General features: G+C 38.6%; 1 long non-coding RNA gene across 1 annotated transcript in view; it reads right to left on the bottom strand.

Annotated features, from left to right (window-relative positions):
- LOC144582269 (uncharacterized) overlaps positions 1-20,257 on the bottom strand; it is a 55,363-nt gene extending 35,106 nt beyond the window's left edge. Inside the window, exons 1-3 of the long non-coding RNA XR_013534705.1 lie at positions 20,189-20,257; positions 20,018-20,100; positions 152-223 (exon numbers count right to left, since the gene is read on the bottom strand). This is a non-coding gene — a long non-coding RNA (uncharacterized LOC144582269). The remainder of the gene's footprint in view (positions 1-151; positions 224-20,017; positions 20,101-20,188) is intronic.
- Between the last annotated feature and the right edge of the window lie 1,229 nt (positions 20,258-21,486).

Below are 21,486 nucleotides of genomic sequence, written 5' to 3'. Positions count from 1 at the left end.
ACAGGAGAGAGAAAACTATTGATACTTTCAACATTGTCAGTAGTAACAAATGACATCAGTAAGAATGGTGGCACACTTTTTAGATGTCAGTACACCTAAATATTTGCGTTGTATATTATATACAATGTATTTAATATTTTTACTTTTAGACCTTTTCAGTTTGGAGCACTATACACAGTTTCTTGCACAGTCGGTCGCTGCTTCTTCATCTTGCATATTTTACCTCAAAACAGAAAAAAATATTTGATAAATATATAGCAAAGCAGTATGGTTGACTTAATTTGATACCCAAGCAATCAATGGACTTTTAAAATATAAAATTTTAAAGTCATTTAAGACTTAACTGAAGTTGCAGAAATAGTACAGAGAGTTTGTGTGTGCCCTCACTCAGCTTCCCCTGATGTTTACCTATCATTTTAAAAAATGCTTGTCTGTAATTGATATAGCTTTCTTATGTTTGAATGTTTAGATAATTATAGGAAGGAAAAATAAGGATTGACAGTGCTGGCTTGTTTTTTTATATAAATGTGCAAAAAAAACTCATAAAAATAACACTTAGAATACAAAAGCCTAGTCAAAGAAAGTGAAACATTTCCTAGTAGTTAAGAGCTTGGGCTTTGGAGTGAGAGAGTTGTGATGGTTAGAACTCTTTGGTTTCATATAACAGAAGGCTAACTCAAGCTGCTGCATCCAGAGACTTTAATAATGCATCTTCTCTTTCAACTTTTCTTCCTTCTATTTTAGTTTCATTTGCATTCATGCTCTCTCCATCTCAAAGTTCCAGCCATATGTTGTGCATACAGTTAGTGAGCTCAGAGAAGAAAGAAGACTTCTTTGTAAAGAGGATACTGACTAGCCTAGCTTGGTTTATTTATGTGCCTGTGGGAGGCAGAATTCTAAGACAGTGCTGAAAATTCCCAGCCCATGGTGTCCATAACACCCTTTTTCCAGTTATTTTATCAGGCACTAATCTAGGTGTTGCTGAAAAAGGATTTTATAGATGTAACTAAGGTCTCAAATCAGTTGCTCTTAAACTAGAGAAATTGTCTGGGCCCTTTAAATCTGGGTCTAGGTCAGAGATGGTGACATCAGAGATACAAAGTATGAGCAGAATTCAACACACTTGCTGGCTTGAAGGTGAAGGGGGCCTTGTGGCAGAGAATGTGAGCCGCCACTAGCAACTGAGAGTGGCTTCTGGTTGACAGTCAGCAAGAAAATGGGACCTCAGTCCAACAATGGCAAGGAATTGAACAAGAATGAACTTGGAAGCAGATTTCAATCCTGGAGCATCTAGATGAGAACGCATCCTGCCTGACACCTTGATTTTTGTCTTATAATACTCTGTGCAGAGAAGGCAGCCATGCTGTGCCTGGACTTTTGATCCTTAGAAATATGAGCTGATAAACCGGTGGTATTGTTTTACCCTTCTGTGTTTGTGGTTGTTTGTTATGCAGCAGTAGAAAATGAATACAATGCTCATCCCTGAATTAATCACTGTGGCTAGAGGAATGGGATTCTTTAACTGGCCAGCCTAAGTCACACCCCTTGAGAGAGGCTGGGACTGAGCATTCCTGGGAAAGAAAGATGGTCGTCACCAAAAGTTAACTCTAGGAAAATTGCTTAACCTTCAGTTTTGTTATTTACAAAGAGACATTAAAGAATACCCTCTATTGTTATTGGGTTGGTTAAATGAGGTAGTGTGATACTCAAGTACTTAGTGTAGTGCCTGGAAAATAGTCCTAGTCTAATAAATGTTAGGTATTTTTATTATTAATGAAACTAGAATGGACAAACTGGGCAACATTATTTAGAATTTCAGGAGCTGGAGATAAGGGTGAGTTGCCATCTCTTCTTTATGGCTAACTTTTAGCCTAAAAGGATTGTACCACTAAAGTGTCTGGGCATTATTTTAAGGCTCATTTCTTTTTATTTAGTATTTTGGCTGGGATCTGGGAGTGGAGAATGAAGAGCAAGGTGTGGAGGCTTGCAATGAAACAGATAAAAAGAACTACGTGAATAGAAGTCCACAAAATAATGTGATTCAAAGAGTATGATTTCTTACATAGAAATATTTTCTTTTGGTACTCAGTGTTTCTGTGAGTCCTATAATCAATCACTCTTGGAGCAAAATATGTAATGATAATTACATGAGCCAAAGAAGGAGAATGCTGTGTGGACATTCTCTTACAGGAGAGTATGTGTTTAATTTCAAACATCAACATGTGCTTGTTCTGTATGAAAGCGCATTGCAAAGCTCCTGGTTACCACTAATTGGTTTAAGCCTCAGATCTCAGTAGGAATCCACAGATGTTAACTGCTCAATGATGCACTAAAGCTTTCTAAGTTTCTCACAAAGGTTCAGAGTAATTGTAAAATACCTCCTGGAAGACATGGATTAGTGAAGTTGTGAGTTGGGGAGATGCTGTGAGGACTGAGTTAATTTTGAACTAAAAAGTCTCTTCTGAATGACAAAATGTTTTGGCTGGTTTGTGAGTTGTAGTTGGGTAAGTAATCAGCTGAGAAACAGAGGTAGGTTTTAATAGACAAGCATCACAGGAAGGAATTCCTGTTTTGCAGAATCTGAAGCTTAAAAAATTTAAAGAATCTTCTTTAAAGTCAGAGTGAAGTAGGTTTCAGCGTGCACTTTTGTGATTTTTACAAAGTCATACACTAAGTGAGGGTAATTGGGTTCTGGTTCCAGAGCTCTGAAAGGATGTATGCATATGTGGGGATCTGGAGTTTAAGCTTCAGTGGATTCAGGATAAATCCACTTCTGCCCAGCAGTGAGATTAAATAAGCAGATTTTAACCTATACAAAATAACTTGGAATTAGGGGGTCCTGCAGCCTGTTTTCATTCTTATCTTTGGCTCACTGAGTGGTTTCATTTAAATAACTTGCTCACTTGGAGTCTTAGCATCTTAGCTTTTTCTCGAAAACACAGATACTTAAAATTTTTTTTTTTCCAACAGTGTTGCTGTAGCAAGCAATGACTATTTTATAGACACAGTATATTTTCTTTGGAAAAAAGTACCAATATACCACAGTATTATATGTTTCATCCTAAATTAATTTTTGAGTGACCTTGGACTCAGTGAAGCAAAGGCTCTAATTTAAAGTCTTCCTTTATGTCTTTATATATCCATTAAAACAACAATGGAAGAGAGGCAAGTCTGTGTTTTGAAAACCTATAACGTATAGACAAAACCTATTTTAATAAAGATTGTATATTGCTTCAGAGACTAAAGCATTACCAAATACCAGTGAAGTAAAAATGTAAGATAAAGGTGAACCTTTAAAAAAATATTTCTAGGGTTAACCCAATACAAATTTAATAAAATATAGGTGAAAAACTGTCTTAGTTACAACAAAACAGAAATATAGTGCACCAAATATGGAAACCGAGCTTATTCAGACCAAATATTAATTCTATTTATTTTAAATTTTTAATCTTTAATTTTTTGGGTACATAGTAGGTATATATATTTATGGAGTGCATGAGATGTTCTAATACAGACATACAGTGTATAATTATCACATGAGGGTAAATGGGATATCCATCATCTCAAGCATTTATCTTTTGTTTGTGTTACAAATAATCCAATTATACTCTTTTAGTTGTTTTTAAATGTGCAACAAGTTATTGTTGACTGTTGTCACCTTGTTGTGCTATCATATACTATAATAACTCTTACTCATTCTGTCAAACTATAGTGTTTACTCATTAACCATGCTCCCTTCCCCCATCCTGCCCAACTACCCTTCCCAGCCTTTGGTAAACACCATTCTACTTTCTATCTCCATGAGTTTCAATTGTTTTAATTTTTAGCTCCTACAAATAAGTGAGAACATGCGAAGTTTGTCTTTCTGTGCCTGGCTTATTTCATTTAACATTATGTTCTCCATTTCCATCCATGTTGCTGCATGCAAATAACAGGATCTCATTCATTCTTTTGTGGCTAAATAGTACTCCATTGTATATATGTAACACATTTTCTTTGTCCATTCATCTGTTGATGGACACTTAGGTTGCTTCCAAATCTTGGCTATTTTATGAATAGAGCTGCAATAAACATGGGAAAGCAGATATCTCTTCTATATGCTAATTTCCTTTCTTTTGGGTACACATATAGCAGTGGGATTGCTAGATCATATGATGGTTCTATTTTTAGTTTTTTAAGGGACCTCCAGTCTGTTCTCCATAGTCGTTGTACTCATTTACATTTCCACCAACAGTATACAGAGGTTTCCTTTTCTCCACATCCTTTCCAGCATTTGTTGCTGCCAGTCTTTTGGATAAAAGCCATTTTAGCTGGGTTGGGATGATATCTCATTGTAGTTTTGATTTGCATTTCTCTGATGATCAGTGATGTTGAACCCCTTTTCATAAACCTATTTGCCATTTGTATGCCTTTGAGAAATGTCTGTTCACATCTTTTGCCCATTAAAAAAAATCTGATTATTAGGGTTTTTTTCCGACTTAGTTGTTTGAGTTTCTTGTATATTCTGGTTATTAATCTCTTCTCAGATGGGTAGTTTGCAAACATTTTCACCCATTCATTTTCTCTTTATTTTGTTGATTGTTTCCTTTGCTATGCAGAAACTTTTTTAATTGATGTGGGTTGTTTTATACATTTTTGCTTTGGTTACCTATGCTTGTGGGAAATTTTTGCCCAGTCCAATGTCCTGGGGAGTTCCCTAATGTTTTCTTGTGGCAGTTTCATTGTCTGAGGTCTTAGATTTATCTTGATCCAATATAATTTGCCTTTTGTTTATGGTGAGAGACCGGAATGTAGTTTCATTCTGCATATGGATGTCCAGTTTTCTCAACACCATTTTTTGAAGAGATTGTCTTTCTCCCAATGTATGTCCTCAGCACATTTGTAAAAATTTAGTTCACTGTAGATGAATGTATTTGTTTCTGGGTTCCCTATTCTGTTCCATTGGTCTCTCTCTCTCTCTCTCTCTCTCTCTCTCTCTCTCTCTCTCTCTCTCTCTCTCTCTCTCTGTGTGTGTGTGTGTGTGTGTCTGTTTTTATGCTCCACCATGCTGTTTGGCTACTATTGCTTTTTAGTATTATTTGAAGTCAGGTTGTGTGATTCCTCCAGTTTTGTTCTTTTTGCTTAAGCTATCTTTGGCTATTCTGAGCTGTTGGAGGTTTCATATAAATTTTAGGATTGTTTTTTCTAGCTCTGTGAAAAATATCATTGGTATTTTGATAGGGATTACATTGAATCTTTAGATTGCTTTAGATAGTATGGATATTTTAACAGTATCAATTCTTCCAATTAATGAACATGGAATATCTTCCAATTTTTTGTGTCCTCTTCAATTTCTTTTAATGATGTTTTATAGTTTTCATTGTAGAGAGGTTTCACTTCTTAAGTTAATTTTAGGTATTTTGTTTTATTTGTAGCTGTTGCAAATGGGATTTCTTTTTCACATTGTTCACTGTTGGCATGTGGAAATGCTACCGATTCCTGTATGTTGATTTTGTATTCTGCAACTTCTGAATTTGTTTATCAGTTCTAATAGTTTTTCATTGAAGTCTTGAGGTTTTTTTAAATATAAGATTATATCTTCTGCCAACAAGGATAATTTGATATCTTCCTTCCCAATTTGGATGCTCTTTATTTCTTTCTCTTGTCCAATTGCTCTATCTAGGAATTTCAGTATTATGTTGAGTAACAGTGGTGAAAGTGGGCAGAATTGTCGTGTTCCAGATCTTAGAGGAAAGGCTTTCAGCTTTTCCCCGTTCAGTATGATATTAGTTGTGGGTCTGTTATATATGGCTTTTGTTGTGTTGAGATATGTTCCTTCTATACTCAGTTTTTAAATTTTTTCTTTTAATCATAAAGGGATGTTGAATTTTATCAAGTGCTTTTTCAGGGCCAATTAAAATGATCATATGATTTGGTACTTCATTCTATGATATGATGTGTCACGTCTATTGATCTGCATATGTTGAACCACTCTTGCATCCCTGGGAGAAATCCCACTTGATTATGGTGTTTTATTTTTTTGATGTGTTGTTGGATTCAATTCACTAGTATTTTGTTGAAGATTTTTGTTTCATTGTTTATCAGGGATGTTGCCTTGTGGTTTTGGTATCAGGTAATCCTGGACTTGTAGAATGAGTTTGAAAGTATTCACTCTTCCTCTATGTTTTAGAATAGCTTGAGTAGAGCTGGTGTTAGTTCATCTTTAAACGTTTGCTAAAATTTGGCAGTGAAGCCATTGGTTCTTGGGTTTGTCTTTGATGGGAGACTTTGAATTACAGCTTTGATCTCATTATTTGTTCTTAGTCTATTCAGGTTTTGGATTTATTAGTGGTTCAATCTTGGTATGTTGTTTGTGTCTACAAATTTATTCATTTCTTCAAGGCTTTCCAATTTACTGGCATATAGTTACTTATAATAGCCTGTTATGATCCTTTGAATTTCTATGTTATCAGTTGTAAAGTTTCTTTTTTCATCTTTGATATTATGTATTTGAATTTTCTCTCTTTTTTTCCTTCGTCTGGCTAAAGGTTTGTCAATTTTGCTTATCTTTTCAAAAAACTAAGTTCTCATTTTGTTGATCTTTGTATTATTCTTTCATTCAAATTTTATTTACTTCTGATTCAATCATTATTATTTTCTTCTACTAATTTTGGGTTTGGTTTGCTTCTGCTTTTCTGGTTCTTTGGGATGCATTTTTAGGTTGTTTCTTTGAAGTTTTTCTACTATTTTGATGTAGGTGCATATTGCTATAAATGTTCCTCTTCTCATGCCTATAATCCCAGCATTTTGGGAGGCCGAAGTGGATGGATCACGAGATCAGGAGATGAAGACTATCCTGGTAAACACGGTGATACCCTGTCTTTACTAAACATATAAAAATTAACTGGGCATGGCAGCGTGTGCCTGTAATCCCAGATACTCGGGAGGTTGAGACAGGAGAATTGCTTGAACCAGGGAGTCGGAGGTTGCAGTAAGCCGAGAATGTGCCACTGCACTCCAGCCTGGCCACAGAGTGAGACTCCGTTTCAAAAAAAGTTCCTCTTAGAACTGCTTTTGCTATATCCCATATGTTTTTGTATGTTGTATTTTCATGATCATTTGTTTCAACAAATTTTTAAACTTTTTTCTTGATTCTTTTCTTGATCATTGGTCATTTAGGAGCATATTATTTAATATTCATGTATTTGTATAGTTCCCACAATTATTCTTGTTATTGATTTCTAGTTTTATTTCATTGTGGTCACAGATGGTCCTTGATATAATTTCAAATATTTTTGAAAATTTTAAGACATTTTTTTTGTTGCCTAACATATTGTCTATTCTTTTAGCAATTCTTGTACAACAGTCCTGATGTTGATGAAATCCCTCAGCTTTTTTTGTCTAGGAAAGTCTTTATTTTTCCTTTATGTTTATAGGATATTTTTGCTGGATATGCTGTTTCATGATAGAAATTTTTCCTTCAGCACTTTACATGTGTCATGCCACTGTCTCCTGGCTTATAAGGTTTCCACTGAGAAATCTACTGAGTGACATATTGGACTTCCATTGTATGTTATTTATTCCTTTTCTCTTGCTGCTTTTAGGATCCTTTCTTTATCCTTGACCTATGGGAGTTTGATTATTTAGTGTCTTGAAGTAGTCTTATTTGGGTTGAATCTGCTTGGTGTTATATGACCAATATTCAAATATGATATCGTACTTGATTATTTTTATGTTTTTCTAGGTTTAAGCTGTTCTCTCTTATTATTCTTTTGAATAAAATTTCTCCCTTGATCTCTTCCTCAGTCTCCTCTTTAATCCATTTCCTGTTTAGGAAAAAGAAGTGTGGTTCGATGCCAAGTGCTCATTTAATTTTACATAAACATACTCTTTGAGGCTGAAGCAAATCTGACTGATTTGCAATGTGAAAATAAAATATAAAAGCTGTTATTGGAGTTATTTCTAAATAGAACATATCTCTAATCCTAATGTAACAGAAATGTACATGATTAGAGACAAGAGTATTCTTGGGCAAATGGGAAATGGGTTTAGGCCAGTAACTCTTAGATTTGCCCCTTTGAAGCTATTTTCTAGATCTTGTAGACATGCTTCATTCTTTTTATTCTTTTTTCTTTTGTCTCCTCTGACTGTGCATTTTCAAATAGCCTGTCTTCAAGCTCACTAATTCTTTCTTCTGCTTGATTAGTTCTGCTGTTAAGAGATTCTGATGCATTCTTCCATATGTCATTGCATTTTTCAGTTCCAGAATTTCTATTTGATTTTTAAAAATTATTTCAACCTCTGTTAAATTTATCTGCTAGGATTCTGAATTCCTTCTCTGTGTTATCTTAAGTTTTACTAAATATCTTCAAAACTGCTATTTTGAATTTTCTGAAAGGTCACATGTCTCTGTCTCTGGAATTTATCCCCAGTGCCTTATTTAGTTCATTTGGTGATGTCATATTTTCCTGGATGGTCTTGATGCTTGTGGATGTTTGTTGGTGTCTGGGCATTGAAAGGTTAGGTATTTCTTGTAGTCTTTGCAGTCTAAGTTTGTTTGTATCCATCCTTCTTGGGAAGAATTTCCAGATACTTGAAGGAACTTGGGTGTTATCATCTTCACATTTGCTCAATGGAGCCATATATTCATTACTGGGTATCCCAGGCCCAGTAATGCTGTGGCTCTTGCAGACTTGAAGAGGTATCCCCTTGGTGGTCTTGGGTAAGATCTGGAGGAGTTCCCTGGATTACTATGAAGAGATTCTTATTCTTCTCCCCTCCTTTCTTTTTTTTATTGCATTTTAGGTTTTGGGGTACGCGTGAAGAACATGCAATAGAGTTGCATAGATACACACGTGGCAGTGTGATTTACTGCCTTCCTCCCCTTCACCCACATCTGGCATTTCTCCCCATGCTATCTCTCCCCAACTCCCCCCTCGCTGTCCCTCCCCATTCCCCCCAATTGACCCCAGTGTGTAATGCTCCCCTCCCTGTGTCCATGTGTTCTCATTGTTCATCACCTGCCTATGAGTGAGAACATGTGGTATTTCATTTTCTGTTCTTGTGTCAGTTTGCTGAGAATGATGTTCTCCAGGTTCATCCATGTTCCTACAAAGGACATGAACTCATCATTTTGATTGCTGCATAATATTCCATGGTGAATGTGCCACATTTTCCCTGTCCAGTCTATCATTGATAGGCATTTGGGTTGGTTCCAGGTCTTTGCTATTGTAAACAGCGCTGCAATGAACATTCATGTGCATGTGTCCTTATAGAATGATTTATAATCCTTTGGATATATACCCAGTAATGGGATTGCTATTTTAATCCCATTTTAAATTCTAATGGAATTTCTATTTCTAGGTCTTTGAAGAATCGCCACACTGTCTTCCACAATGGTTGAACTAATTTACACTCCCACCAGCAGTGTAAAAGTGTTCCTTTTTCTCCACATCCTCTCCAACATCTGTTGTCTCCAGATTTTTTAATGATCACCATTCTAACTGGCATGAGATGATATCTCAATGTAGTTTTGATTTAATACTCAGTGATTTTTTATATGTTTTTTATATGTTTGTTGGCCTCATGTATGTCTTCTTTTGTAAAGTGTCTGTTCATATCCTTTGCCCACTTATGAATGGGCTTGTTTGTTTTTTTCTTGTAAATTCTAGATATCAGCCCTTTGTCATATGGGTAAACTGCAAAAATTTTTTCCCATTCTGTTGGTTGCCAATTCACTCTAGTGACTGTTTTTTTGCCGTGCAGAAGCTGTGGAGTTTGATTAGGTCCCATTTGTCTATTTTGGCATTTGTTGCCAATGCTTTTGGTGTTTTGGTCATGAAGTCCTTGCCTACTCCTATGTCCTGAATGGTTTTGCCTAGATTTTCTTCTAGGATTTCTATGGTGTTAGGTCTTATGTTTAAGTCTTTAATCCATCTTGAGTTAATTTTAGTGTAAGGTGTCAGGAAGGGGTCCAGTTTCTGCTTTCTGCACATGGCTAGCCAGTTTTCCCAACACCATTTATTATACAGGGAATCCTTTCCCCATTGCTTGTTTTCGTCAGGTTTATCAAAGATTATATGGTTGTAGACATGTTGTGTTGCCTCCGATGCCTCTGTTCTGTTCCATTGGTCTATATCTCTGTTTTGGTACCAGTACCATGCTGTTTTGATTACTGTAGCCTTGTAGTATAGTTTGAAGTCTCGTTGTGTGATGCCTCCCGCTGTGTTCTTTTTGCTTAGAATTGACTTGGCTATGCGGGCTCTCTTTTTGTTCCGTATGAAGTTCATGGTGGTTTTTCCCAGTACTGTGAAGAAGGTCATTGGTAGCTTGATGGGGATAGCATTGAATCTGTAAATTACTTTGGGCAGTATGGCCATTTTCATGATATTGATTCTTCTTAATCATGAACATGGAATGTTTCTCCATCTGTTTGTGTCTTCTCTTATTTTGTTGAGCAGTGGTTGGTAGTTCTCCTTGAAGAGATCCTTTACGTTCCTTGTTAGTTGTATTCCTAGGTATTTTATTCTCTTTGTAGCAATTGTGAATGGCAGTTCATTCTTGATTTGGCTCTCTTTATGTCTGTTATTGGTGAATAGGAATGCTTGCGATTTTTGCACATTGATTTTGTATCCTGAGACTTTGCTGAAGTTGCTTATCAGTTTCAGGAGTTTTTGGGCTGAGATGATGGGGCCTTCTAGATATACTACCATGTCCTCTGCAATTAGAGACAATTTGGCTTCCTCCTTTCCTATTTGAATATCCTTTATTTTTTTTTCTTGCCTGATTGCTCTGGCTAGAACTTCCAGTACTATATTGAATAGGAGTGGTGAGAGAGGGCATCCTTGTCTAGTGCCTGATTTTAAGGGGAATGCTTCCAGTTTTTGCCCATTCAGTATGATATTGGCTGTTGGTTTGTCATTAATAGCTTTTATTATTTTGAGATACGTTCCTTCAATACCCAGTTTATTGAGGGTTTTTAGCATAAAGGGCTGTTGAATTTTGCCAAAGGCCTTCTCTGTGTGAATTGAGATAATCATGTGGTTTTTGTTTTTGGTTCTGTTTATGTGGTGAACTACGTTTATAGACTTGCATATGTTGAACCAGCCTTGCATCCCCGGGATGAATCCTACTTGGTCATGGTGGATAAGCTTTTTGATGTGCTGTTGCAATGGGCTTGCCAGTATTTTATTGAAGATTTTTGCGTCTATGTTCATCATGGATATTGGCCTGAAGTTTTCTTTTCTTTTTGGGTCTCTGCCAGGTTTTTGTATCAAGATGATGTTGGTCTCATAAAATGTTTTGGGAAGGATTCCCTTTTTTTAAATTATTTGGAATAGTTTCAAAAGGAATGGTAACAGTTCCTCTTTGTGTGTCTGGTAGAATTCAGCTGTGGACCCATCTGGACATGGGCTTTTTTTGTGTGGTAGGCTCTTAATTGCTGCCTCAACTTCAAATCTTGTTATTGGTCTATTCATGGTTTCAATTTCTTCCTGGTTTAGGCTTGGGAGGACACAAGTGTCCAGGAATTTATCCATTTCTTCCAGGTTTACTAGTTTATGTGCATAGAGTTGTTTGTAATATTCTCTGATGATGGTTTGAATTTCTGTGGAATCTGTGATGATTTCCCCTCTATCATTTTTTATTGCATTTATTTGGTTATTCTCTCTATTCTTTATTATTAATCTGGCTTGCGGTCTGTCAATTTTGTTGATCTCTGTGAAAAATCAGCTCTTGGATTTATTGATTTTTTGAAGGGTTTTTCGTGTCTCTATCTCCTTCAGTTCTGCTCTGAACTTAGTTATTTCTTGTCTTCTGCTAGGTTTTGAGTTTTTTTGATCTTGCTTCTCTAGCTCTTTCAATTTTGATGATAGGGTGTCAGTTTTGGATCTTTCCACCCTTCTCATGTGGGCACTTATTGCTATATATTTTCCTCTAGAGACTGCTTTAAATGTATCCCAGAGATTCTGGTATGTTATGTCTTCATTTTCGTTGGTTTTGAAGAAATTCTTTATTTCTGCCTTCATTTCATTGTTTATCCAGTCAACATTCAAGAGCCAGTTGTTCAGTTTCCATGAAGCTGTGCGGTTCTGAGTTAGTTTCTGAATTCTGAGTTCTAACTTGATTGCACTGTGGTCTGAGAGACTGTTTGTTATGATTTCTGTTGTTTTGCATTTGCTGAGGAGTGCTTTACTTCCAATTATGTGGTCAATTTTAGAGTAGGTGTGATGTGGTGCTGAGAAGAATGTATATTCTCTGGATTTGGGGTGGAGAATTCTGTAAATGTCTTTGAGGTTTGCTTGTTCCAGGTTTGAGTTCAAGTCCTGGATATCCTTGTTAATTTTCTGTCTGGTTGATCTGTCTAATATAGACAGTGGACTGTTAAAGTCTCCCACTATTATTGTGTGTGAGTCTAAGTCTCTTTTTAAGTCATTAAGAACTTGCCTTATGTATCTGGGTGCTCCTGTATTGGGTCCATATATATTTAAGATCATTAGCTCTTCTTGTTGTATTGATCCTTTTACCATTATGTAATGTCCTTCTTTGTCTCTTTTGATCTTTGTTGCTTTAAAGTCTATTTTATCAGAGATGAGAATTGCAACTCCTGCTTTTTTTTGCTCTCCATTTGCTTAGTAAATCTTCCTCCATCCCTTTGTTTTGAGCCTTTGTGTATTTTTGCATGTGAGATGTGTTTCCTGGATACAGCACACTGATGAGTTTTGGTTTTTTATCCAATTCGCCAGTCTGTGTCTTTTGATTGGTGCATTTAGTCCATTTACATTTAGGGTGAATATTGTTATGTGTGAATTTGATACTGCTGTTTTGATTCTAGTTGGCTGTTTTGCTCGTTAGTGGATGCAGATTCTTCATTTTGTTGATGCTCTTTACCATTTGGTATGTTTTTGGAGTGGCTGGTACTGGTTGTTCCTTTCTATGTGTAGTGCCTCTTTCAGGAGATCTTGTAAAGCAGGCCTGGTGGTGACAAAAATCTCTGAGTACTTGCTTGTTCACAAAGGATTTTATTTTTCCTTCACTTATGAAGCTTAGTTTGGTTGAATATGAAATTCTGGGTTGGAAGTTTTTTTCTTTAAGGATGTTGAATATTGGCCCCCATTCTCTGCTGGCTGGTAGGGTTTCTACCGACAGATCTGCTGTGAGTCTGATGGGCTTCCCTTTGTGGGTAACCCGACCTTTCTCTCTGGCTGCCCTTAGCATTTTCTTCTTCATTTCAACCCTGGTGAATCTGACGATTATGTGCCTTGGGGTTGCTCTTCTTGCAGAATATCTTTGTGGTGTTCTCTGTATTTCCTGGACTTGAATATTGGTCTCCCTTGCTAGGTTGGGGTCTTCTCCCCTCCTTTCACCCAAACAAGTGGAGTCTCTCTCTCTCTCTCTCTCTGTGCTGAGCTGCCTGGAGGTGTGGGAGGAGTGACACAAGCACTGCTGTGGCTACCACCATTGGGACTGTGCTGTGTCAAATCCAAACCCACCACAGCACTGGGTCTCTCCCAAGACCCACAGTGACTACCTCCTGGCTATCACCTATGTTCTGTCAATGCCCTAGGGCTCTACAAACAACAGATGGTGAATGCAGTTAGGCTTGTGTTCTTCCCTTCATGGAGGCAAGGTCCTCCCAGCTCCAGACAGGTTAAGAGTTGCCATCCAGGAGCCAGGGCCTGGATTTGGAAAACTTATCAGTCTACCTAGTACTGTATTCTACTGTGGCTGAGCTGATACCCAAACCATAAAGACAAAATCCTTACTACTCTTCTATCTCCTTTCCACAAGCAGAAGAGTTTCTCCCCATGGTCACCACTACCTGAGGCCTGCAGTGAGTGCTACCTGGCTATTGCTGATGTTCACTCAAGGTCCAAGGGCTATTCCTTCAGCTTGCGGTGAATGCTCTGGGTCAGGGTTTCTCCTTTCAGGGCAGTGGGCATCCCTCTGGCTCACAGTAGTTTCAGAAACCAAGGCCTAGAATAACAGACCCCAGAAGCCCACTTGGTTTTGTACTGCACTGTTGCCAAGTTGGTATCCAAACAGTAAGATAAAGTTTCTTTTACTCTTCTTTCTCCTTTCTTTAAGCAGAAGGGGTCTCTCCCCTTAGCCACTACAAGTAGAAATGTGCTGGGTCATCACTGAAGGCAACACAGCTCTGAGTCTCACCCAAGGTCTGTGGTGAGCACTACCTGGCTACCACTGCTGAGTATTCAGGGCCCAAGTGCTCTTTTGTCAGCAGATGATGAATTCTGCCACAACTTCCTCCTTTCCTTCAAGACAGAAGGTTCCCTTCTGGCTCAGAGTATGTAGAAATGTTATCTGGGAGCTAGGTCCTGAATTGGGGCCTTAGGACTCTGAAGGGTGCCCTATTCCACTGTGGCTGAGCCAGTATCTAAATTGCAACACAAAGTCCTCTTTACTCTCCCCTCTCCTCTCATCAAGCAGAAAGAGAGTCTGTTCTGGAGCTGTGAGCTGTGCTGCCTAGGGTTGGAGAAGGGGTGACATAAACACTCCCATGGCTGCCTTGGCTAGAGTCTCCATATATTATATGTACCCCAAGTCTACTGGCTCTGATCCCAGAACAGCACCAGGACTTGCTCAAGAATTGGAGTCCTTATGGCCTAAACTGCTTTTCAAGTTTATTTAGAACCTCAGAGCACTTTAGCCTGTGGTGGCAGGGCTTCCCAGAACTCAGGTTCTAACCACGGGGATGGGTGATTCCTCTCTGGATAGGGCTGGTCTAAACGCTGCCTTCAGCTGGCTGAGTTCTGCTCAGTATTGCTTTCTGCTGTGACAGGGCAGCAACGAGTTCCAGTGCAAATTCCCACAAGCTCTGCTCTCTCCCTCCTCTGAGCACACAGATTCTCTCTCCATGTCATGAGGCCACTGCCGGGGAATAGGAGAGGGTGGTATTGGCAATTGGAGACTTTCCTACCCTCTTCAGTATCTCTTTCCATAATATGATGTTAAAACCCGGTGCTGTGATCACTCATCTGATTTTTGGTTCTTATTAGGGTGATTTTTGTGTGAACAGTTGTTCAATTTGGTGCTTTTTAGGGGAGAATGATTACTAGAGGCTTCTCTTCAGTCATCTTTCCCTGCTTCTCCTCCTAATTCTGAAGATATTTACAGAATTGCTATGTTTTATCCTCATTTCATAAGTCAAGTATGCCAAATACTACTTTTGAATAAATATGGTTGATTTTTTAGTTTTACCTCAAAATTGCTTGTTAAATCAGGTTTAAGCCTGATTTATATTCAGTTCTGAATAACTGTCTGATTGAACTGAAACAAAGCTTCTGAAAATTTGGCTCTTGTTAAGAATTGGTTGAATATGTGTCATACTATTTGAAACAGACTATTTACTTATTATTCTAGGTTCCCATGACATGTTCCAATATATTTATCTTTTTTTTGGAGACAAAGTCTTGTTCTGTTGTTCAGGCTGGAGTGCAGTGGCATGATCATAGCCCACTGCAGCCTTAAACACCTGGGCTTAAGTCATCCTCCTGTTTCAGCCTTCTGAGTAGCTGGGATGACAGATACAAGACACCTTGCCTGGCTAATTTTTATTTATTTATTTTAAAAGATTAAAAATTTTAATTTTTTTTTTTTGTAGAGGCAGGATCTTGCTTTGTTGCCCAGATTGTTCTTGAACTCCTGGGCTCAAGTGATCCTCCTACTGTGGCCTCCCAAAGTGCTAGGACTATAGTCATAAACCACTGCCCACAAATATTTTTTTTAAATATCCTTAAAATATGCAAAACCAAACTGGCTTGGTCTTCCCTTTCTGCCATAGCTTCGGGACCTTTTGTATTAGGGTGGACTTCCCCAGTAGAACACTCCAAGGCCAGGATTTGAGTGCCAGTAGGGGTAAGTATTCGGTGAACATGGATAGGAAAGTGAAATGAGTCAGGGAAGCTCCCACAGGGTGTGTCAGCAGGCACTTTACCTGACCTCTGAGAGATGGTGTAAAGCACACTTAAGGGCTGTCTCACCTGAGAGTGAGAAGCTGGTTAATAATCTGACTTTTTCTGTCATTAGCTGAGAGCTGGTATGAAGCATTACATTTCCAGCACCTTCTTCCCACTCATGCATAAACTCAGTATGTTCTGTGGCCAGAGAAGGGAGATACGGGAACCCTTAGGAAGGGCTGCCATAGATAACTGGTCAGATATAGGAACCCTGATTGGGGAAGTGATAATTCTGGGCACAAAGAACCTCTGCTGTATGAAGCAAAATCCAATTTCAGGGCTGGAAGGCAACTGAGTTTACTCTAGAGAATCTGCCTTCTTTAACTGCAAAATGAGGACTGCAGAATAGATAATTTCCAGTTATTTTTGTCTCTAAGTTTTCAGTTCTTTCACTGTTCTGGTCTTTCATGCTTCTGTGGTCCTGCAAAGTAACATTTCTGTACAAAGTCATGTTCTGCATGCCCTTGGTAGAAGTATATTTGCTGGAAGCATAATACAAGTACCAGGAGGCTTACAAATTCTTCTGGAATTCACAAATACAAGTGTTTTTATTCTGTGCCAGCATTAGCATAGGGACTTTTTTTGTGGTAAAATGTATGTGAATTTAGTGTGTCTGAATCAAAATAACTTCTCTAAAAGGAAATCTATGCTGAATAAAATCAAGTGAGGAACTTAGTATTCAACTTGAACTTGTCTTTACAAGCAGTTTCAACTCAGGCAATTATTGAAGTTAAACAAAGTTAAAGGTTAGATATTTGAAAATAGTAAGAGAATGATTTTTTGTATTTATCTCTGAGGTTTCCTTTCTTAAAAAGGAACTGGGGAATCAGTGTATGGCCTTGCTGTCCCTCAGTAGCCATGTTTGAGCTTTAAACTTGCCTGGTTAGTATTTTTTGTTGTGTCTGCCATTGATCGATGGCAACCAGAGGAATTATGGGTGCTTGCACCATGAGCAGCACCAGCCAGAGATGCTGCAAAAATTCCTCTGTGACTCACTTGCAGCTGCCCTTCTGAGCCAGTAATATCAGTCAATAAATAATAGCAAGGCAGGTGGCCAGAGGCACTGCCTGTTCAGTGAAGGTGGGTGCCTGGTTAGAAAGAGACCTATATGAGGTTTGAGGATTTTTACCCAATGCATAAACATTTGTAGAGTCACTTCATCACTGACATACATGGCTGCCAGATGCTTTGTGCACTCAGAGAGCAGGACTGTTCTGGACCCATTAGGCTGAGGGTGGGAGCCTCATGCCGACCTTAGGAGAATTTCCAGTCTTTTGGACCTTGAATTACCCTAATACTTCTGCACAGATGTGACTGGTTTGACTGATGTATTTTAAATGCTTTTAGGGACTAGATGGAAGAGGCCCTTTGCGATTTAGCAGTTACCCTCGAATGGCAGGGCTCCTCATACTTCAGTCCCTTTAGAAATCATCTGGTGGGTTTGCTAAAATACAGATTTGGTGGGCTCTAGAAATCTATGTTTTAACATTTGTCAGAAAGATTTTTGAGTTGGGCAGTCTATAGACCACACCTTGATAAATATATTGCCAGTGAATATGTTTATCTGTCGTGTGGCTCTGTTTTACTTCAATGATTGGGGATGGTTGGGTGGATGGGTACCTGCCTAACCTTTGAGTAGAAAATGGCAGCTGAAAAATAGACCAATTATTGGATTATTTGACTAGTTTGGGGAAAAATATACTATCTTCCAGTTTCATATAGGGATGTATCTAGTTAAAATTTATGTATTTAATATGTTGCATATATCTAGTTAAAAACTTAAAAGCTTGGAACCTGTTCCCAAGCAAATAAACAAGCAAAAGTGTATTGATATAATAGATGTCAGAGGCAAACAAAGTTTTGAGATCTAAAAAAACATCAGCAGCTTAATGATCTGAAGAGTAGTGGACCTGAAACCACCATGATCGATAGCAGAGGGGAGGAGACTGATGGCAGAAGATGATTCAACTCAGAAGGCTAAATTGTATGTACACCATTCTGATCTGTTGTCTTTGCCCTGCCGCTGCCTCTGTTCTCAAGTTGCATTTTGCAGGGAAACAGATCTTCTTTAACACAGACAAGTTGTTGTTCTTATGCGTCAGTGTCACAGTTTCTATGTTTGTTGCAACTCTCCTGAATTGATTATCATGGAAAGTTAGTGTTTGTGTGGCATATTCTTATATCTGTGGAGAATTATATTGCTTTAGTCTATTATTTTCGCCGTTTGCTCTGATTTCAGCTATTGTTATTTTTTTTTTTTTTTTTTTTTTTGAGATGGAGTTTCGCTCTTGTTACCCAGGCTGGAGTGCAATGGCGCAATCTCGGCTCACCGCAACCTCTGCCTCCTGGGTTCAGGCAATTCTCCTGCCTCAGCCTCCCGAGTAGCTGGGATTACAGGCACGCACCACAGTGCCCAGCTAATTTTGTTTTGTATTTTTAGTAGAGACGGGGTTTCACCATGTTGACCAGGATGGTCCCGATCTGCTGACCTCGTGATCCACCCGCCTCGGCCTCCCAAAGTGCTGGGATTACAGGCTTGAGCCACCGCGCCCGGCCTCAGCTATTGTTATTGATATCACCTACAATGCACATGTAATCCACAAATTCTCAAACACTTTGGAGTGGCAGCATTCAATATTTAATTATTTGAACTTACATCAGGGACCCTAACTCCCTTTTTAATGTAACAAGAAACTTTGGGGAATTTCTTGCAAGTATTTATGGCTTGTTTAGGCTTTTGCAAAGCCGAGGTTAAGATTAAACATAAAAGAATGGTTCTGTTTGAATGCCAAGTCTTTTTTTTAAACTTTAAGAACATGGACAGTATTGCCTACTGGTTGGTTTTAAGTTCAAATGGCATATTGTGTTTGTTAGAAACTAGACTTCATTTGTTGCCTGAGATTATTGATGTGTTTAGTTGTCTTTCTGTGTTCAGTGCCTAGTGTCATGCTGGGCTCACACTCAATTCTAATTAACTCATATATAAGTTCAGCTAATTGTTTAAATAACTAAATAAACTTTGCTAGCTCTGTTGGTTGCATTGAGGGTATTGGAATAGTAATTTACCAAATGAGAATAAGGTAGATGGGGCAAATACATAGCATGTATGTTGCCACTCTGTATTCCTGATCGCTTAGCAAGACATTACTAATGCATAATAGCATTCTTTCTTGTTGGGCCAGAATGCTATCTCTTGATCACCTTTAACAGTGCTCCAGAAGAGCCACTAGTAGTCAATCACAGTGGTGGAATGGGCAAGAGAAAAAAAAGGAAGTTATTTTTTTTGCCAGTTCGATACTGAGGCTGAAGTCAATACCTTCTACTGCCAAGATGATAAAAATCCCCCAGAGATTGCAAGAAGTGTCATCTTCCATGCCCAGTCTTATTAGTTGGTGGTGGCTCTCTCTAGCGATGTTTAGGATTTTGAGATTGCAAGTAAGAGTGTTAAAAAATCAGTTAATGATTTTTGTCCTGGGCAAGTGAGAGAAGAATGGTGGCACTCCACCAAGCATTTTCTTTCCCTACCTGGCAATATTTTTAGCTCATGGGCCATTGTGAGAGCAAGCAGGGAAGCTGAAATAGTTGAGTGGGGGAAGAAAAAAGAGGATCAGAGTAGAGCAAGACAAAGAGAGGGGGAGGGGCTGTTGAGGCATGAATAAAAAAGGGCTATGCAGTAGGTAATGTAGAGTGTCACCACTAGGGACCTCACATGCCACTTGGTAATTTCATTGCACAGGCTGCCTGTTTCTGCACTGAACTGCAATGGATCTTAATTGACATTTTTTTGCAGCACCTACCACATTCAGAAGAGAGTTATATTGTGAATCTACAAGTTATAGTTTTAATAGAACTTAAGAGAAAAAAGAGAACTGTGACTATGAGTTTGAGAGGCACTCAGGTGAAATTAACTGCTTCAACATTCCACCCCCCTGCCTTGCCACCCACATCACAATGTTGCTGTGGGGATTAGGCAAAAGAGAGAAGACTACAAACCTCTGGCTACAAGTTTTCATTATTCATTCATCTATAATGTGGGAGGCTCTGTGAAAGTCATTGGAGCTTACTTGAAGATAAAGAAGATCTGTTTTCCACTCTCAACAGGAGGGTCCCAATCTGGTGTGAACAGAAGATCTATCAACAACCACACCTGTTGAAAATGTGAGAAACAGTATAATATATATGTCTTAGTCTATTTTATGCTGCTATAACAGAATACTACAGTCTGGGTAACTTACAAATAAAAGAGATTTCTTTGGCTCATGAATCTGGTGGCTGGAAGGTCCACGATCAAGGGACCAAATCTGATGAGGGCCTTCTTGCTGTGTCACAATATGGTGGATGACATCACCTGGCAAGGAAGTGAGAGAGAGAGAGAGAGAGAGGAAAAGAGGGCCAAACTCCCATAATAACTAACCTACTCCCATGGTAATGGCATTAATCCATTCATGAGGGAAGGTGGAACTTTCACGACCTAATCACCTCTTAAGTAGTCCCCCCTTATAGTTGGTTTTACATTCTGTGCTTCTAGTTACAATATTTTGAGAGATATATATAACTCTTAGTATAATTATCCTGTTTTATTAGTTATTATTAATCTTACTGAGCCTAATTTATAAATTAAGCTTAATCTTTGGTGTGTATGCATAGGAAAAAACATAGTATATATAGGGTTTGGTGCAGTTCATGATTTCAGGCAACCAGTGAGGGCCTTGGAATATATATCCTCTGAGTATAAGGCGGGTACCAAACCATCATGACAGCAGTTAGATTTCAACTTCAATTTTGGAAGGAATATTCAGACCATAGCATTCTAACCCTGGTCCCCCCTAACTCACATACTTCTGACATAGAAAATATATTCATTCTATCCTAATAGCCCCAAAAGTCTTAAGTTGTGCTAGCACAGACTCAAAAATCCAAAGTTTAGAGTCCCATCTAAATCAGATATATGTGAAACTCAAGGCATGATTCATCCTGAAGCAAATTTCCTCCAGCTGTGAGCCTGTGAAACTAAATGAATTATCTGTTTTCAAAATATATTGTTGGGACAGGCATAGGATAGACATTCCCATTCCAAAAGGGAGAAATATGTAAGAAAAGAGGGGTAACTAGTTCCAAGTAAGCCAAAGTCCAACAGGGAGAAAAAAAAATCACATCTTAAAGCTGGAGAATAATCTCCTTTGATTCTATGTCCCACAGCTTGGGCATGCTGGGGGTGGAGGGGTGGGGTGGGGCCAATGGGTACCCAAAGCCTTAGAAAGTCCTATTCCTATGGTTTTGCTAGGCTCAGTCCACCCAGCAGCTCTCATGGACTGGCACCTTTTGATGGCAGTTCTCCCATGCTGGAGTTGCACACTGGTGGCCCTATAGTTCTGTGGTCTTGGGTTGGTCCCACTTCCATGGCTCCACTAGGCATTGCCCCAGTGGAGACTCTTTGTGGTGGCTCTGACCCCTAGCTGGGGCTTAGCATTGCCCTAGCGAGGACTCTCTGTGGTGGCTCTGCTCCAGTGTCAAGTCTCTGCCTGGGCCCCCA

Source organism: Callithrix jacchus, chromosome 4 (genome assembly GCF_049354715.1).
Source record: "Callithrix jacchus isolate 240 chromosome 4, calJac240_pri, whole genome shotgun sequence".
NCBI classification, from domain to species: domain Eukaryota; kingdom Metazoa; phylum Chordata; class Mammalia; order Primates; family Cebidae; genus Callithrix; species Callithrix jacchus.
This window is presented reverse-complemented; position numbering and strand designations above follow the sequence as displayed.